This window comes from Apis florea, unplaced genomic scaffold (genome assembly GCF_048593485.1).
Source record: "Apis florea isolate Af1SG1 unplaced genomic scaffold, ASM4859348v1 contig_2411_pilon, whole genome shotgun sequence".
NCBI lineage: Eukaryota > Metazoa > Arthropoda > Insecta > Hymenoptera > Apidae > Apis > Apis florea.
The window spans coordinates 1,582,713-1,601,746 of record NW_028256580.1 but is presented as its reverse complement, the minus strand read 5'-3'; the positions used below and the strand labels follow the sequence as shown (position 1 = coordinate 1,601,746).

Sequence of the window (19,034 nt, the reverse complement as noted above, 5' to 3'; positions counted from 1 at the left end):
TATATATAAAATCTCCACACGCGTAATAATAAAATTATCGACGAATTATCGACGAGATTCGCAATTATTCCCTTCATTAACCGATACAAAATTCAATTATTCGATGTATCTTGAAATTTATACGAGTATCGACATCGTAGAAAAAAAACTATTATTGGAACTGTCAAGGCGATAGCTCTATCCCGTATGCTAATAACATCGTCTATCTTTGAAGTACGTACAACAATTTATACGCAATCAGAGTAAAAGTTGACTTTAATTAGTCAACTTCCAATCTCTCCCCTTGCATCGTTCGATTAATTCGCGAGCAAAAACTTGTCTGAATGACGCGGTCAGTAATTAACTTCGAACAAGAGAATCAATAAGAAAATCAAGTAACAAATCACTATTATATTAACGATAATTTCGCTTCGTGATCGATATATATATTTTTTATATTAATATTGATAATGAAATATTTAAGAAAAAATCCTGAAGGATTTTGAGAACAGGTTGTCGAATTAATGCACGAATTTTGAAAATAAAAAAATTTATTGCAAAGCAGATGATAATTAGAGACGTATTTTCAGGATTTTCTATCATAGACACATTATAGGTTATATGACACTATAGACGAAATATTTTGCAATATCGTTCGTACAATTTGTGACCACTTACGATATATTCACAATATAATTTATACGATGCCACTGACGAGATATTTTGCAATATAATTCATATGATACCACTGATGAAATATTTCACGATATAAAATACTTTATATGACGCCATGGACGAAATAATTCGCGACACAATATAGTTTATACGATACTATGGACGAGATATTTCGCGACACAATATAGATTATGCGACATTATGGACGAAATATTCCGCGACACAGTATAATTTATACGATATTATGGACGAAATATTCCGGAATACGATATAATTTATACGCCATAGACGAAATATTCCGCGACGCTATATCGTTTGCACGACGCCACGAATAACACGAGACTGAATGTCGTTCGAATCGAACTATCGATAAACACATTGAAATCGACTCTCGTCCTAATAAACAAATTCGCGAAATACTTCGAACTCGTTTGTAGCGAATTATATAAATATTATGTTCAAATATTTCGCTTGTAATATTATGTTGCGAAATATCTTTTAATGAAGCGATTAATAAACGAAAATTTTAAATCGAAAATATTTATCAAATATTTAATTTAAAAAAAAAAAAAAAAAGATTTCATAAACTCTTTTCATATTTAACCATTTCGAAATTAATAAAAAATTACGTTCTAAAAATAATTTTTATATAGTTTCAAATTGATACTACACGCAATATTAGAATTTCAATTAATCAATAATCTCATTTAGAAAATTAATTTTTAATTAATTATATTTCGTTTTATCATAATATCGTATTTATTTCCAAAAAAAATTCGTCTCAAAAGGGTTAAATAACCTCAAAACCATAAACCATCTTCAAAAAAAAAAAAAAAAGGAAGAAAAAAAAAACTTATTGAAAAGGAAGCATCGAGAGACAACACCTGCTCGGTCGACCAATTTTAATTATTCCCCGACCACTTGTAACTCCATGGGATCTGGAGAAATCGCAGAACCCTAACTGACGTTAGCTGTGGAAGATCGCTGGCCAAGATTGCGCCCAGCCAGCTCCCTTGACTAATTACATTCCGAAGACTGGCTTCGAAGGGGGTTGATGCGTTCACTCCCTCCCTGAGAAACCGATTATAGGATCCATACGATCCTATATCCAATTACCTAGCGACGATTGGCAGCGATCCAGAGATAAATTCACCAGGTTGATTGGTTCTTACCTTCTTATCATCCCTTCGAGAGAGATAGGAGAATTTTCGGACCTCTTGTGTTACGACCGGTGGAAGAAAGTCGTAAAATTGATGTCAGGTATAAGTTTCTCGTTTTAGTGGAAATCAAATTGGGTTAATGGGTTTCTTAATTGATCAATTAATCGAATAAAAAGTTTCTTCTTTCGTTTTTTTGAAATTTTAAATGCAAAATAATTAAATAATAATTAAATGCAAAAAAAATGTGAAATTTAAATGTTTTAAAAATGTATAATTTTGTAATACAAAAATTATATGATAATTTCTAAAAAATTTATCTTAAGAAATATGGATGTTTGGATATTCTGATATTATAAAATTACTAAACTTCTTGAACACTAACATTGCTATCAATATGTAAAAAATATTTATAAAAAAAAAATCAAAATATAATGGACTAATTTTTTCAATTAATTTTCATTTCTAAAAGACATTTCGAAAATCCTGACGAATTCATCAAATGGTAAACAACCATTTAACGGTCCATTGACCTCACCAGGTGATTAAGAGATCGATGAAAATCAAGGGTAAAAAACAGGAACCGAAAAGGCACAAAAAAAGAGCGTCGAAAACCTGACCAAAGAGATCGGTATTAACCAGATGAAATATAGATGGTGGTTTAAACGGCGGCAGTCGTAAAAGCGTTAATTAGTCGAAGGACCCATTCCTATCCGGAAACCGATAATCGAAGCCGGCTATGATGGGTCTTCGCGTCTTCCAAGGCCTATGAACAGCCAATGGTCGTAAAACGAAGACCGAATGACACTGGTTAGTTGTATCTGATGGAGAGTGGGTGGCTGTCTGTCGGTATATTAGGACTAATGAACAGATTAGAGGCGCCGATATCGACCGAGCTAACCATGCGAATACGCATAGGACTTCGTGATGGGAAAAGCGAAGAATGCAATAGAGGAATACATAAGAGATAATGTTAATGCACCGATAAATTATATATGAAAAATTGTTATTGATGATTTTAATTCAGTTGTATAAATATATATAATATTCGCGATAAATAACTGTCTATATGTATTATGATTTCATATAAAATAATTAGTCTAGATTGTTCTCATTATTATAATATACATGAAGATGTATACGAAACAAGTTCTTTTATTTTAAAAGAATCAATAAAATAAAATATCAATTTTTGATTGTTTTTGAAATATTCGTGCTTAAATTTAATAAAAAAATAATTTAGTGGTAAAATTATATTTTTCATTTTTTCGTATGATATAAGTGAATTAAAAATATAATAAGATAGAACAGTGTTTCTTCGTACTTTATCTTGATGATTATTCTTGAATAGAAAAAAATAAATATACCTAGAGAAAAGAAAAATTCTACATCTGGATGGTAAAAATAATAATACGATATGCGATAAGTATCATGGACTTTGAAACTATTCCAGATTAAAATACGAAAAAAGTAGCATAATCATTTCTACGAAACGATGTTCGATTCTCTCAGAAATTTCAAATTTCCATTTGCGTTACGCCCCACTGAACTCTGCTCGAATGATCAAAGCATTCGATCCAGAAAAACGAACGAACCAAAGAAGAATTCCTTCTGCATTCTCATCGATAACAAACACGGTGCTATCGGTAGAATATTAACGAACGATAATTACGTACAAGCTGCGTCAATTTGCATGCGTGTCCACGTGCTTGCAACGGTCGCCGATATCCCAATAAAATAACATAGGACGAGAACGAGGGACTAGATCGAGGGGCTTCGTATACCGGACATGCAACTTACAAAAGAAGCATCTCGCCGCGAGATATAAGCATAATATCTCGCAGAGGTATAATAATATCGAAATAATGGAGGCAACGTCAGGGTGTTAATATGTGTTCGTAAAATATGAAAGATAGTAGAGCACTCTAACGACAAATTTTCGAATGAGAAGAATACGTTATGTCACATTATCCCCACTACTGCTGCTAGATTAGGCAGAGGTACGTCACGTGATACGATGTAAACTTGGTGGGCGTAACATATTTTTCTCATTCGAAAATTCGTCAAATGATATATTTTTGTTTCTAATTTAGCAATAATAGTCACATTCTTCTAATACAGAAATTTATTATTCCAAAGGGAATTCAGACATTTATACAATTGTCAAATGAAAACGATATACTATTCCTTCTACCATTAAAAAATTTGCTAAATTTTCGTATGAAAACAATACGTGACATCACATTATTCTCTGTATCCTGCTAAGATAAATTTGAATCGTTCATAACTTAATAAATAATTCTCAATCGATATTTTTGCATACCAACTTTTGTGTTCGTTTCTTCTTTATTTTGAGAATCGATCATTCAAAAGATCTCGCCTCTCATATATTAACACCCTATATATACTGAATCCCCACTCGAGGAACTGATACGCGTCTCTTGATGGCGAGGGGGCGTCATAGGGTCATGAGCACGTCTTCGAGCGCGCTGGTTACATCGTAAACCGCTTGAAACGTTCACCTGTCCTCGTTCGGCCGACGCCCGTTTCGTTCAAAGACGATATGCTAGAAGGATGCTAGGAGGGTACACGGAAAGGATACACGGGCGCATGCTTCCGGGTTTGGTCGTCTGCCTATAGCCGGACCAATTGTCGAGGCTCGTGGATCGGCCGATTGGCTGGATACGTTTTAACGCGGCTTCGAATAACGGTATCGAGAGATTAAATTCCTGGGCGTATGGGGAGGAAAGGTGTGGTTGAAGATCTTTGGAGAGATCTTTGCGGGGTTAAAGCGGTTTACGGACGCGTTGCGATGCAAGTATCAAGTGATGGGTTTAAAGTGTATTAGTTCCAGCGTTGTACGAGTGGACTTAAACCCATCACTTAAATTAATGCAACACGTGTTAATATATTTATATTACTTTTAGCAATATTTTTTAACTGTTCTTTTCTAGACTTTTTAAGAGTTTGAAAAATTTTTTACGATTTATTATACTATTATACTTTTAATATTGTCTATTGATTTATGCCTTTAGAGACTCGTATAAGAGATTATACGAATCGAAAAATTTGAGAATCTGGGAGAAATTTGAAAAATTCGAAGATTTGATCTGGAAGTTAAGTGAAACAGTTGCGTGTTTGTACATACGTATATCGTTTTCAGAGAGAAAGAGGTCAGTTTCTCGGCGATTTTAACGAACCTCGAGCGTAATTAGGAGACGTATTGTTCGATCTGAATGCGAGGGGGGATCGCGTGACCCGTGACGACCAGCTTTTGCCTGGTCTGCGTGAAAACTGAGACTGATGCGCGTTCCCGCTGGAAAATCTCTGGCCACAACGATTACAATGGGGAAAGGAAGCTAATTAGATCAGAAGATTGCTCTTTTCCCGGGATTGAATTGCAGATAAGAAGCAGATTGGAAAGGAGGAAGCACGATATCCTTGAACGCTGTGCAATTATAGTTCTGAGATGCATTCTTCTATACTCTTGCAGAATTTTTTATAATTTTTACTGCCTCGAATTTTGAACTTATTAAATTTTCACACTTCAGATCCCTAGATTTTTCAGTTGTATAATTTTCGGATATTTCCAAATTTTCTTTTCTCGAAATCTCAAATTCGGCCATAAACAATCGAAAACTTTACCAGTAATAAAAAAATTAATACAATTTCGAAATTTTCAAACTTTAGATCTCCGATTCTGTAATTTTCAGATTTCAATTTTCAGACTCTTTATTCCACAATTTATTAGACTAAACTTTTCAAAATTCTATAAATTTCGAATATTGACAATCGTTAAAAATTAGTAGCACAGTGGACAACACTAGTGTCAGTAATATTGCAATCCTTTCGTATCAAGAACAGCTTGACCAAAGTTCATTGATTATACTTGCTTGTATTGCTGTTCACAGTCGAGTTCTCACATGCGATCAAATGCCTTGGCGAAACGTTTAAATACCGAAGACAGACAAGGGGGAAATTTTGCACCCAGTTTCCCAGGATCGTAACAGAATCCATACTTTCTTATCGACAGGAATCCTGATGTCGCGAGGCGCGATCGGTTTCCACTTTGCGGCTTCGTTTTTTTTTTTTTTATCCAACCAGACCGGTTATCGTTGGATCCATGAATGGTAACAAACCATTTCTTTTCTTTCGAAAAAAAGGAAAATCGCGTTTAATAATTGGAGTGTTTTAAAAATTTGAGACGTTCGAAAATTTTAGAAATTTGAATTTTGGAAAGTTTTTTTTAAACAATTCTAGAAATCTTGAAGCCTTTGAAAAAACTAAGAAATCTTAGAAACTTTGAAAACTTCTCTAAGCTCTAAGGAATAATAGCAAGTTTCCTGTCCTAACCTAACTTTGAAAGAATACGTCACACCTTGGAAACGTTAAAAACTTAGAAAGAGATAAGACTAGACTTTTCTTTCTCCGCCTCAATTCTCCACTTTCGATTCCCTCCTTACGTAACGGCAGCCATTGAACTTTCGATCATCCTTGAACTCTTCTCGATTCACTGGCACTCGCATCGAATAGCACGAAGGAAGCGGAAAATCGGACGAGTAGATGGCGCGTGCACCACGGCCAAGGCCGCGTGGAAAAACCGGTCACGCCTGAGCGGAATCGGGCGCTTGAGGAGAAGACAGTGATTAATGGGGGCAAAAGGAGGGAAGAAATTAAACGGCGCGCCTCTCGTGGTCGCTTGTCGAACGAGAAAAAGGGAGAGGGCGCGCTTAATCGAGCCAATTTAACCTATGAATATTGTGGATCTCGAGAACGCGTTTCAATTGACGCGTTCGAGTCGTTGCCACTGATTGAACAATTTTAAATATGATCTGGATCATGATATGTTTTAATATTTTGGAATTCTTTCTTTTTTTTTTTTTTTTAAATTAATTCACAAATACAAAGATATGAAATTATAATATTTTTAAAAAGCTAATCGAAATTAAATAAAAAATTTTTAACGAAACCATATTTGATAATTGAGAGTTTCAATCAGGAAAACAAGCATGCATACATATATATACATATATCAATCAGATATTGAACGTAATTTCTATCAATTTGTCTTCCTCCAAACTTATGAAAAAAACATATACAATAAAAATAACGATATAAATATATACAGAAAATATACAAAAAAACACATTTCTGGAAGAAAATATCATTCCTCAGAAAACTTTAATTAACGAGATTATTCGTTTTAAAACATGGAAGGATGGAACAGAGGGAAGGTCTGTTTCCGAATGTTCGCGGTCGGTTGAGTTTTCAGTCCCAGTTAAAAGTGGGCGGAACGAAGAAGATCGTTCCTTTTTCCTCGTTCCTCCTCATTTTTTCCAGGCGAAAAAGTAAAATTCATTCGGATTCGAGACGCGGAACGATCGGTAACGAAATTCGCCGGGACGCACTCGTAAATAATGTTTATTTTCCGGCAGAGTAAACAGAGAGATGTAATCAGCGCGATAGTTTCACGGCGGCGTGCACTCTGAAAACGATTCCCACGTTCGTAACGCGTCGCGGCTCCGCTCGTCGTGATTTCCGCGAGATTTCGACCGACCCCTCCGTGTCTTTCTCCTTCGCGTTAATTAATCGAAGGAAGTCCTGTGCAACGACCGTTCGCGGCTCTTCCCGTCCACGACCGACTTGGTTCAAGGATAACGAAAGAATTAGGAAAATATGACGGCTCGAAGATTGTCAATCGCGAGGAATTCGAAGGAATTCGAATCGCAGGAAAAATTGGAATTTGGGAAAGTGGAAAATGTAAAGATTGCCGAGGAGATTGTGAAATTTTCGAAATCGAAAATGCAACAATTGAAAGATTACCAAAAATTTAGAAAGCAAAATAAAAAGATTCAAAGATCGTAAATGATTTTAGAAAATTGGAAAATAGGATTTGAAGGATTGGCGAATTGAGAATGCAATTCAATTCGAAGATTCATCTCCAAATGTAGAAATGTAAACGAGTTCTTTCGACGAGAATCGAATCGATCAATTTTCCGAGCTTCGCGCTAATATTCTTATTATCCAGGGAACGATATATCATAACTGCAATTTCGATAGATAATTAGCTTAATATAATTTCCCTAGAGTTCCAGATAAACGATCGAACTTTATTTATTATTATAAATATATAATAATAAATAATATTACTTATTATATATAACTTTATTTAAATTCCACATTTCTTTTTATGTATAAATCCCACTGTGTTTCGAACCTCAAACATCGATCTATTTATTCCCAACAAATTCCAATAAAAAATTTTTCGACAAATAATATTAGTAAATTCCATAGAGGTTATACGCTCGACCAAATACGCTCCGTTTAATTATCCTTGGTCGAAAGTTGGCGCAACGCCGGAGGAGCTTTATGGGCGGTCCCCTCCACTGTCCTCACGCTCATTAAACGCCGCCTTAATTTCGTTGGCCATGGGACAGGACGGTAGGCGAGGCGAAATTATCCTCGGACAAGCGTATATATCTGGAGGCGATGCGACTCTAATTAAATCCGTCGCGCATCGTGTGTGGAGGACGAAGGAGACACAACGAGGTCGAATTGAAGGAGAAGAAAAAAGGTGTCCATTGTGTCTCGACGAACGTGTGTCCCGACGAGGAAGAAGCGATTCGCCTGTTTTCGATTCTATGGAGAAACGGAGGAGCGAGAAAATTGCTTTGGCTATGGTTAATAGCAATGTGTCAGAGGAATCGCGCGGTTGGTTATCTTTGAATGGTATCCATTCTTTCTTTCCTTTTTCTTAAGCATAAAATAAAATTTTATTAATTCTGAGATATCGTAAAAATGATGGATAAATTTTACTCGTAATTGAATGTAAGATCTCCATCAATGAGTTTCATTTTCAGTTAAGTGAATATCTATTGTGCGATAATATACCGTTGAACTCGCTTCTCCATTTATATATTTTATTTTATTTCTATGCAATACAAGCTTTATTTACCCTTTTTTTACCGTTTATTTTTCTTAATTTAATAATTCTTATATTTTATAATTTGAGCAAAGAGATCGATATTGTTCCAAAAATGTTTAATCGATATTTTTGATCGATCAACGGCAACTGATATTGTCATTTCCTCTAGCCATGATATACGATATGTTAATATTCGTAATATAAAGATTTTTTCCGTGACCAATTGTACTTCTGATAAAGAAGAGACCTGCACTTTAACGTACCATTAGAGTACGACAAATGTTGAATTTTTATACAGGTGGTATATCGAAACAAGTATGTGACGAATATACAGCTTTCAATAAGAATTGACGATGGTGGGGATATCGACCTTGAACGACAGAATATCTCGACACGATATAGAGGGGGGTACAAATCGTTGAACGAAAATAATAATCAAACGATCGTGTAGAACGAAAGAGGAAGGCAGCGGTGGTTTGAGTGGCGAGCTCGGAGGCTAATTAATAGTTCCGGGAACGGGCAAGAGGTGAGGAGAAAGGATCGCAGGATTGCGAGTGGGGAGAGGGAGAGAAAGAGGGGCGAAGGACGGAATGCGGGACATGTGGCGCGCATCCGCGTGCCTCCGGCCTGCGAACAGGGTGCGATTTTCTGGTAAATGCGGGAATAGGTGTAATCGTTGCATCTATCGTATTCTAGTGAAATTTTTGATATTTCTTTTGGAGATGAATGATAATTAACTTTAATTTTAAGTAAAACGATAATACTTTGATAAAAGCGAAGAAAATATTTTTGCTGGTCTAAGGGTGAAAGTCCATTTGAGAATAAAAGTGTTATTCATTACATACATAATTCTCTGTGATGAATGATATAATATAATGATATAATTCTAGATAATATTTTAATTTTAGGAAAAAAAAATTTTTGTTAATTAAAGGATAAGAATCCATGTAAAAGTAAAAGTTTTGAAAATATTATTCATCACGACGATATTTATATTTCACTCTGTAACGAATATATATAATGGTAATTCTAGTAAAACGATAAGATTGAGATTACTTGAGGATAAAAGATACTTACAGAATTAATTTTATAAAATTGGCATTGATTTAAAAAATAATCGAAAAGAGAAGAATCTATGGATATAAATTACAATTAAATTGGATGTTTCTCTTTCAATCTTGGAATAATCGGTTTGGAAGAGACGCGGCAAGAATTCATCGTTTAGATGCTTGGCGATCCCATGCCCGGACATGGGTGTATGGTTTGTTTGCTCGGCTTTTTGCCGCGGTATAATAGGAAAACCGCAGAGTGATGTTCCCTCGGGAATCACTCACGCCGGCTGCAGTCCTTCTAATGCAAGATCAAGGTCAATCTCAAGTACGTCTTGCAATTTATTAATTGATTAGTCCAAATGATGTTGATGTTGATAATGATAATTGATTTATCCAAATGATCCTTTTTAAATTAAATAAAACAATACTTTCCAAATCAATTTTCACAAGAATTATAAATCTGTAATTAGATATTATTATATCTTCATTTTCTTTTTTTTTCTCACAAACATATTATAGCATATTATGAGTAATGCACCATTATTTTGACTGTAATAAAATAAAAAGAATTATTGAGCCAATGAAAAATTTCCAAGTTCTTTCTTCTCTTAGAATTTAAAACATTAATCGATCCCTCGAACTCATTCCAATATCTCCAAGATGTCACTATAAGGATAATCTCTAACTTTTAATTGTTGGTGTGATTATTCATCAATAGAACAAGATTTTAATGAAACATTTCCCGTTTCAATTCGAAATCTGCCTTTCACTCACTCGCATCTTTCTTTTCCATTTGCGGAATGATTAATACGGGCAGTAAAGAGTCGAGAATTCACCGCTTTCCCGCTGCGACCACCTACGGTTCCCCTTTTTTCCTGCGCCATCCAAGGCCACTTCATCTTCCTTCTCGACGTGCCACTACTTTGTGTTTCCTGTCTTCCGTAGCGCGCTTCCGTTCATTTTCAGTGTTTTTTACTTGGAATTGCATTTTTCGAATATTATCGGTGGAATTATTTTAAGGATATTGACAAAGATTTAAAATTTTAGAAGATTTATGTGGTATGAGTTGCATACCAGTATTTGTTTTTTCCGAGCATGGCAATTGCGAGTGGAAATTATTTTACAAATAGTTACATTCAAGCAAGTTCTCTGAAAAATTTTTGAAATTTTTATTTTCAAATATATTCGCATCTTTGATCGATAATATTATTCGACAATAATAAATGAATTCAATCTTTTTAAAAACTTGTATATAAATATTGATATTATGATACTCACTATACGCAGTTTTAAAAAGATTAAATTGGACTAAAAATATTAAAACATTACAAATCGTCAATATCAATCTTAAGTTAACCTATAATAAGTACGAAAATTTTTCTCTAAACTATTTCACATCATTATTACACTGATAATGATCATTTTATACACTTATATATTATTTATTAGATCTTCTTTAATTATTATCATGTATAGAAATAATATTTTTATACAAAAGAAACTAACATACCTAAAAAAGAAATTGATCACATTAGTAATTCAATAAATCTCTGGCACATGCGCATAAATATTCATCATTGTTATAGGTTAAGTTACGTTACAATTTACCACTATAAATCCGATTTTCAACTCATCTCGATTCATTCTTGCTTATATGCTTCCCTCGTTCGAAAGATTCCTCTTTATTTTATTCTTTGTTAATTCTTCTTTCACTTCGACACAAAAGAAAGAGAGGGGAGGAAAAAAAGAACACGCAGCTTGTCATGGCCTCTGTTGATTAATTAATACGCGACCGATTACCGATTCGACGTGCTATTAGCAGTAAATCCCGCATCAGTCCCTGCTATCGGGGTCCGGCTGATGTACGATCGGCCCAGTCGTTTAAACGATCGAAACAGGGTCCAGGGACAGAAATCCGAACACTACGTTACGACACAACTCTGATATATCTGTTAATTAGTTCTAAGATCAACCACCGATCTATACTGTGTTTCTTCACTTTCGAATACCATCGCTCTCGAAAAATCGAAATGTTGTCTTCGAAAACGATGCTAACGAGCCCTATAATGTAGAAAGATCGAAAGATATTTTCTTCAGAATTGAAATTTTTTTTTTTTTTGTAATAAAATTTTATTTGGAAATATATATCTAATGAATAAACTTTTTTAAATAAAATTCGATACGACATTGAGAATCGAATTCTGGCGGGATTTTTTGATGAAATAAAAATGATTTTAGATTTTGTTGCATTATTTTGCAATTATTTTTTTTATACAAATTCAAAATGACTGCGCATACTAAGAGATACAAAATTTTTATAATATATATCTTTACTCTTATTGAATATTGTTAAAGCAAAAATAAAGCTTGTAGAATTTTGATAAAAATTAAATGAAAACAAATACCGATTACTTCAAAATAAATAAAACTGGATATTCGATATCTCATTGATATTATATTATACATATATATATAATAATGAATAAAAATAAAATAAAATAAAATAAAATAAAATCTCGAATATTCTAGTTTCTTTCTGCTGCACAAAATTGCATGATAATTAAGTATTCCAATCAGAAAAACGAATCGTAAAGCGCATACTCTAAGAAACTTGAAATTATTTCGCAACATTATGCAACATCAATATTAAGATTCCGCTTCGTTTTACACGATTGCTATTGTGCTCGGTATATAATTATCGACTATAAGCACAATCTTCCAGCCATTTCCTGATGCTGTTTTCACTATACATCTCATTTCTCATAGAAGTCAATATGAATTGCCAGTCAATACGAGTCGCGTCTGAATTGAATTTATCGTATAATTAAATCGACGGATTGGAGAGTAGATTTCGACCCAGAAGTTGTTGTTGTGGAGCGTGTAGAGGAAAATTGGCCCCAGCAGCCAACAATGGGACAGTATAGAATCGCGGAAAGAAATGTAGGAACGTAATTATTACTCATGGCTCGACTCAGGTCGTTAACCGAGAGCAATAAACTCGGTTGCAGCTAATGCACCGGTGTAATTCCCCGGCTGTTGCATTGGTTGGTAATTCAACTGGCAAAAACCAACGATTCCACCGATATGGATAATAATAAGGTCTTGGTAAGAAGCTTTTGCCGCAAGAAGAATACGTCAACGTGATCGCCATTACGATTTTAGTAATGAAAAGTTCGATTTTTCGAATGGAATACTATTTGAATATTATGCGTGTGTTATTCGAACTTTCAGTCATTTTGATTTAGAATGTACAAATAAACTTTCATTACTCGAAGATACGAATTTTTAAAATTATTACATCTGTACAGTAAGAAGCCTATTCTCTTTTTCTTCCAAATATCTTCGATTTTTCACTGGAACGTTTTTTCGATCTCTGTGGATATTATGAAACTTTTATTATTCAATTTAAATGCGAATATACGAATAATAGGAAAACTTTTATTACCTGGAGATACGATTATGAGTAGAAGTCGACGAGTCAAAATTTCGAAATACTCAGATATAGAGTAAAAACTCTGTCCGATTACTCGAGTAGCAAAAGATACTTCGATATCTCATCTCCAACAGCGCTATAACGAAGCATTAACTTTTACCTGTTCCTATAAAAAAAAAAAACCCTCCATCGTCAAAATGCACGCAAGAAAACACTCAAGTATCCACGGATTGGTAAACCAATCTCAAATCTCCTCCCTGTATCCCCGGCTTCGGTTCCCAATTAGAAACCCTAGGAGGCAGCAGCCACGACTCAGTTCATTCTCGGTGCAAATAAGCTCTTCCATCTTTCTCTTTCTCTCTATCCATACGTGGCGTGTCGTTCGGATGCTAGAAACACGTGCAACATCCGCCACGATTGCACACACGTCGCTGGTAGTCGTAATAATAAAGCATCCGCGAAGTTGGAGCGCGAGCTACACGGCTTGGTAATAAGTTCCTGGTTTACGGTTCATCGGCAGGTTATCCTGGGGCTGGATCGACCTACCGGCCGACTGAAATCACCGGTGGCCACGTATCGCCTCTCTGATTATTTCTCTCTCTTTTTCTCCTTCGAGTCGATCCGTTTCGTTTCGATCATCCTTTCACCGGAGGCGTGGTGGCCGCCATATCCACCGTGGTGCAACCGTAATTACACTGGCTGCGAAACAACGTAAACCAACGACCGATTAGATTGGCAGGATGTTAGGTGGAGATGAGATTGGTAATAGTGATGTCTTGATACGTCTTGTTTGGAAATATTAAAATCGGTTGAATTGTTGAATTAATCCCTGAGAGAATTTAATTTCATGTATATCGATTGAAAGTTCAGACTTGTTACGTGGAATTCGGGAACTGAAAAAAATTTTAGGTTAGAATTTTGTTCGAATCAACTTAAACCATTAAGAAAATCCAATTCCATATATACATCGATTGAAACTTTGAAATTTCAAACGTGTAGAACTGAAAGAAATTTTAGAATTATGTTCAAGTCGTTCAAATCGATTAAAATATTGAGGTTAACTCAGAAATAAAATTCATGTCAAAAGTTTAGAATTGTGTTACGAATATGAATCGAAGAATTGAAAAAAATTTTAGGTTAAAATTTTTCTCGAAATCTTAATCAATCGAAATCAACCGAAATCTTAACTTAACAAAAAGAATTCATCCATGTATCGATTGAAAATTTAGAATTGCAAATATATTACGTAGAATTCAAGAATACAAAAAATTAGAAGTTTATTACCTGATAAAACGACTAAGAAAATGATTCCAACTTTTAGAATATACCCAATATATTTTGTTGTAGAATATCTGCGATGATATTGGGTCAATTGGCCTCTCTAGAACTACCGATAATCGGAGAACGAAGAGAGAACGATAGTCTGATAATCACCGCGACTTTTGTTACCGCGTGGGGATTTAAATTAGCCCCGGGTATACGTGTTTTTGCGAGAGAATTGCCTCGTGCCTATTATATCGTTAGACCAGATATTCTCCACGTTCAATTATCCTCTACGAGGCTCTGAATCGACCAATGATTACGAAACTCGACTCTTTGTTCGTTACCACGCTTCTATACAGTAAATCGTAATCACGATGTTGAAAACTAGATGCACGTTTTCCCTCGAAGAGAATAAATAGCCTCGTGAATTTATTAAAATTTCGTTTCGCCATTTTTTTATTTATTATCAATTATCGAAGAAAATTGTATTACCTTGTGGATGTCTTACAACACAAAATGGCTGCCAAAAAATATCGTCAACATTGTTAAAATAATATATCAAGATTGGAAAAGTCATTAATTATCGTAGAATATCAGAAAGAATATAATACCTATATAATCCTAGAATATAATTTTTTTCTTCTGTAATTGTTCGAATTCTTAAAACACTATATATGTACTCACTTCTCACCTCATTCTATAAATTTGGTTAAATTTTTCTTACCAAATTGAACCGCAAGAGAGCGTTACATGTGCTATCTTGACATACGTATACACTTATATACGTACATATATATATATCTTCAATAATTCAAATATATAATTCTAATACGTTCAATCGAAAATTCAACGAATTTTTAAATCTTTATATCACATTTCTAAATAAAATGTCCAAATTACTATCATCAATTCGAGATACATATTCTCTAGAGATCATTCATTCGGATATCATTACGATGGAACAATCGTCTCATAAATAACGGAACATTCGAACAGATCGCATGAGTCAATCTGACCAACTCAACAACAGCTTCGAACCTAACCACAATGATCTCCACACCCTCACGGATGAACGCTCATTCACCCGTCGATCCCGAGCTTCTCTTACAATGCACGTGCACAGCCTCTAGCTCTGCTTCGTAGCTCTCAGCGGACGCAGTAACGACGGAAGAAGAAAAGAGGACGAAGGATAGAGCGAAGAATAAGAGAAGAACAGAACGAGTGTTTCTCGGGCAAATATAATATACGAGTACGCGAAGCCCCCAGGGAGTAACGTCCACTGTACCTTGGACCATAATCTTGGCTGGAAGATGGCACCACACCCATGGGGGGTCGCAGAATACGTCGTGGACTGTGCACGAACCACTTCCAACGAGCACTAGCCACCTTTCACTTCCATCTATTACTCTACGCGGGTAGATTCTCAATGCATAGTTTATTTCTCGATTTAAGAATCGTTGGAGATCGTTTCTGTCCAAGGAACTTGCTACCGTAAAATATTCGAGTGAAAAGATATAGGTTAGGTTAAATTAGATTTATGTCGTTTCGTTTTTGAAGTTTTAGATTTACATAATTATACGTATTCGAAATATTAAATACTATCCTAGAACTTGAGATTCTTTCAAATATAATTATTGATATCTCAATAATGCGTGTTTTCAATAGAAAAGAGAGTAGCCATCTTTCACTTGTATCGTTCTGTTTACAGATGGATCCTCGAAACATACGAGGCGCAGTATCTATTTCTCGATTTAAGAGGTCGCCTCTGTTCAAAGAGATATACTGTTGTAAAATATTCGAAGGAAATATTTTTAAAGTTAGAATTTTTTGATTTAAATGGTTGTGATTTTACTATTTGGATAATCTAAAATTCAAGAATATTAATCAAAAGTTATAAAAATTAAAAATTTTAATAATTTAAATATTTCTATTTCAGATAAATTTTTTAATTATATTATATGTTTGAATTTATCAGTCTTTTAAGATAAATCACTGTAAGATAATATACACGAGTGGAAACGGAGGAGTCGTTATGATGAATTCTACAGAACGTGTTACGATCTTGGCGAGAATGCGGCCAGGACACCGCGAAACGAGAACATTTATGACAATGCCGGGAATGAGATTCGTCTCGCTATTATGACACGGTCTAGGTTATCTCGGTCCACATATTATGCGCAAAGTACAATCTTTTCGAAATAGAGGGAAACTTAATCCAGTTTTCTTCTTTAAACATTTCATCCTTATAATACTTTTCATTGTTTAAATTATATATTTATCAATATCTAATTTGCATAATTAAATATTCCAAGTATAGTAAATATTATTTGCCACTTTTAAACTTCACTCGTGTGTTAATATTATGAAAATAACATAAAAACGCTCGATCTTCAAGCCAAATTTTTACTTCATTCCACTCTAACTTTCTAAATTTTTTTAAAATTCATGATCTATCGTAATCTAATTTATCAGAATCGTTCAAAAATCGTTCGAGGAGAGGCTCGAACGAAATTACAGACCTTCAATGGAGCCAATCTCGATCCCTGGCAGTTTGAAAAAATTAAAAAGCGTCCAGAGAAAAAGAAAAGAAGGATGTTCGTAAGCCACGAGGACTTAAGTGGGTTACCAAGCTTGTTATCGATACCCGAGGAGCTCGGCGTTCGATCGACTTTCAAGGGTGGTTCTCTTTGCAACGATACTGGTTCGACCGGATCGTAAGAAGGCTGAATGAAGAGGACCTCGAGGAAGAGTAGGGCTGAAAAACACGGAATACGGAGAAGATAGAGAAAGGGATAGAGAGAGAAAGAGATCTTTATATCCATGGTGTCCGCAGAACAATGTCCATTCACTCGAAATGGGATCCAGTCTGATCTCTGCTTCGAATATTCTCTCGATTAAAGGGGAATAGAAAGACGAAACACCTCGATTTCTCTTTGCTTCCTGAAGTTACGTTATTTAAAATTTTTATCTTCAAATTGAACTTATTGTCCATTGAAACCTTGTATGTATTCTTAAGTTATCACTGTCTATGTATTCACTTTGGAATTATTTTTTCAGCGAGTGAATATTGCCTGAAAACGAGAATTTCACGAGAATTATTTTGGATATATGGTTGCTGTAGTTTTACAACTTGGAAGAGTTATTCTGAGAATAACAATTTAAAAGAGAGAGAGAGAGAGAGAAAGTAGAGATGAATCTATCTCCATAATTTTTAATTCTATTAGACAGTAAGCCAGTCTACTCTACATACTCTCAAATGGACACACGTACCTTAAGTTTACGTAATTGTCCTTACATGTAATTTAAAAAGAATCGATAATTTATAAATGGATATGGATTAATTTCTTCATATGCATAATGAAGCAAATGAAAGTGTAGTAATCGTGCAATCATTTTTCTTCGCTTTTGTCTTATATATTCAATAATTTTCTAAAATAATTTTTCAATGATTCTCGATTAAATTCTAACCTCACTATTCTCACTTGACAATGAATCTTGCTTAGATATTCTAATTAGCGATTATATAAGACTGTTCATCTTGGATATAATTTTCGAAGGAAAGCTGGAAAAATGAAAAGAGTTTAAGCTATTAGGGGACTAACGAGCCTGGTGACTCGAGTAGAAATCAGAGAAAGAGATATCTGGCTGCCGGTTGATGAATGGTCGAGATCATTCCTTATAAGAAACGCTTAATCTCCTCTGGAGGCAGGAACGGGTCCTCTCGCAAGATTTATCGTTTCATCTCGCCTCTACCGGTTTCGATTTCGTTTCCGTTTACACGATCCGCTGATCAAACGTTCAAAATTCTTCTGGAAAACATTAAAATTTTCGATTATTACTTTCGAATTCACGATTAAATTGTGGAAGATTTCAGATTTCTTTTTTTCTGACCAGATATCGAAGAAGAAAAATATTAAAAAAGAATGCAAAATAACGAAAAAGACTATGGATCTTAATAAGAGTTAGAATCACAATAAAAGTAAGTGAAATTAAACAACAATTTCTATAACTATATATTTCTTTATTCTTTAATTTATAACCTATTTTTCATGAAAAATATCCTCCACCTATCGGAGTTTAAAAGAAAATACTCGTTCGCAATTGGTTGATAATTGTGACGTATTTCGAAGCATAACCAATCAAAATCCTTCGCGCATAGCACATCACAAATCGTTCCCTTTTAATGGAATAATGAATAAACAAGATCGATCAGACTACCGTTAATTCCCTATAAATGCGTGAGAAGATTTCTTTCTTTCTTTTTTTTTTTTATCGGTTTTTTAGAGTCGACAAGTACTCTTTTTATTTTTGCCTTATTCTTCTTTTCAGGAACAGGAAAAAGGATTAATGGGCTTATAGGCATGACAATGTGGCGAGATAAGATCAGAGGCCTCGTTTTACCTGTCCTGGAGGCCACGCGGCGATCATATCACGCGGAATCGCATCGTGTATCTCTGGTGAGAGAGTTTCTTCGGCCTTTTATCGATTTTTGATCGCGACTTTGTGGCAGGGAGTTTATAAGCGTTAGAGTCTCTTCAGACAGATACTGT

At 34.7% G+C, this 19,034-nt stretch overlaps 1 protein-coding gene and 1 long non-coding RNA gene across 4 annotated transcripts in view; one reads left to right on the top strand and one right to left on the bottom strand.

Moving 5' to 3' along the window:
* The window catches only part of fng (Fringe glycosyltransferase), a 67,417-nt gene that overhangs the window by 18,807 nt on the left and 29,576 nt on the right, over positions 1 to 19,034 (bottom strand). The gene's annotated exons all lie outside the window — the stretch shown is intronic.
* On the top strand, positions 1,054 to 2,869 carry LOC147658015 (uncharacterized). 2 transcript variants are annotated; one of them, XR_015291263.1, is made up of 2 exons: positions 1,054 to 1,914; positions 2,353 to 2,869. It is a non-coding gene; the product is annotated as an uncharacterized LOC147658015 (long non-coding RNA). The 2 variants fall into 2 exon arrangements; XR_015291264.1 differs by having other exon boundaries at positions 1,078 to 1,914; positions 2,284 to 2,869.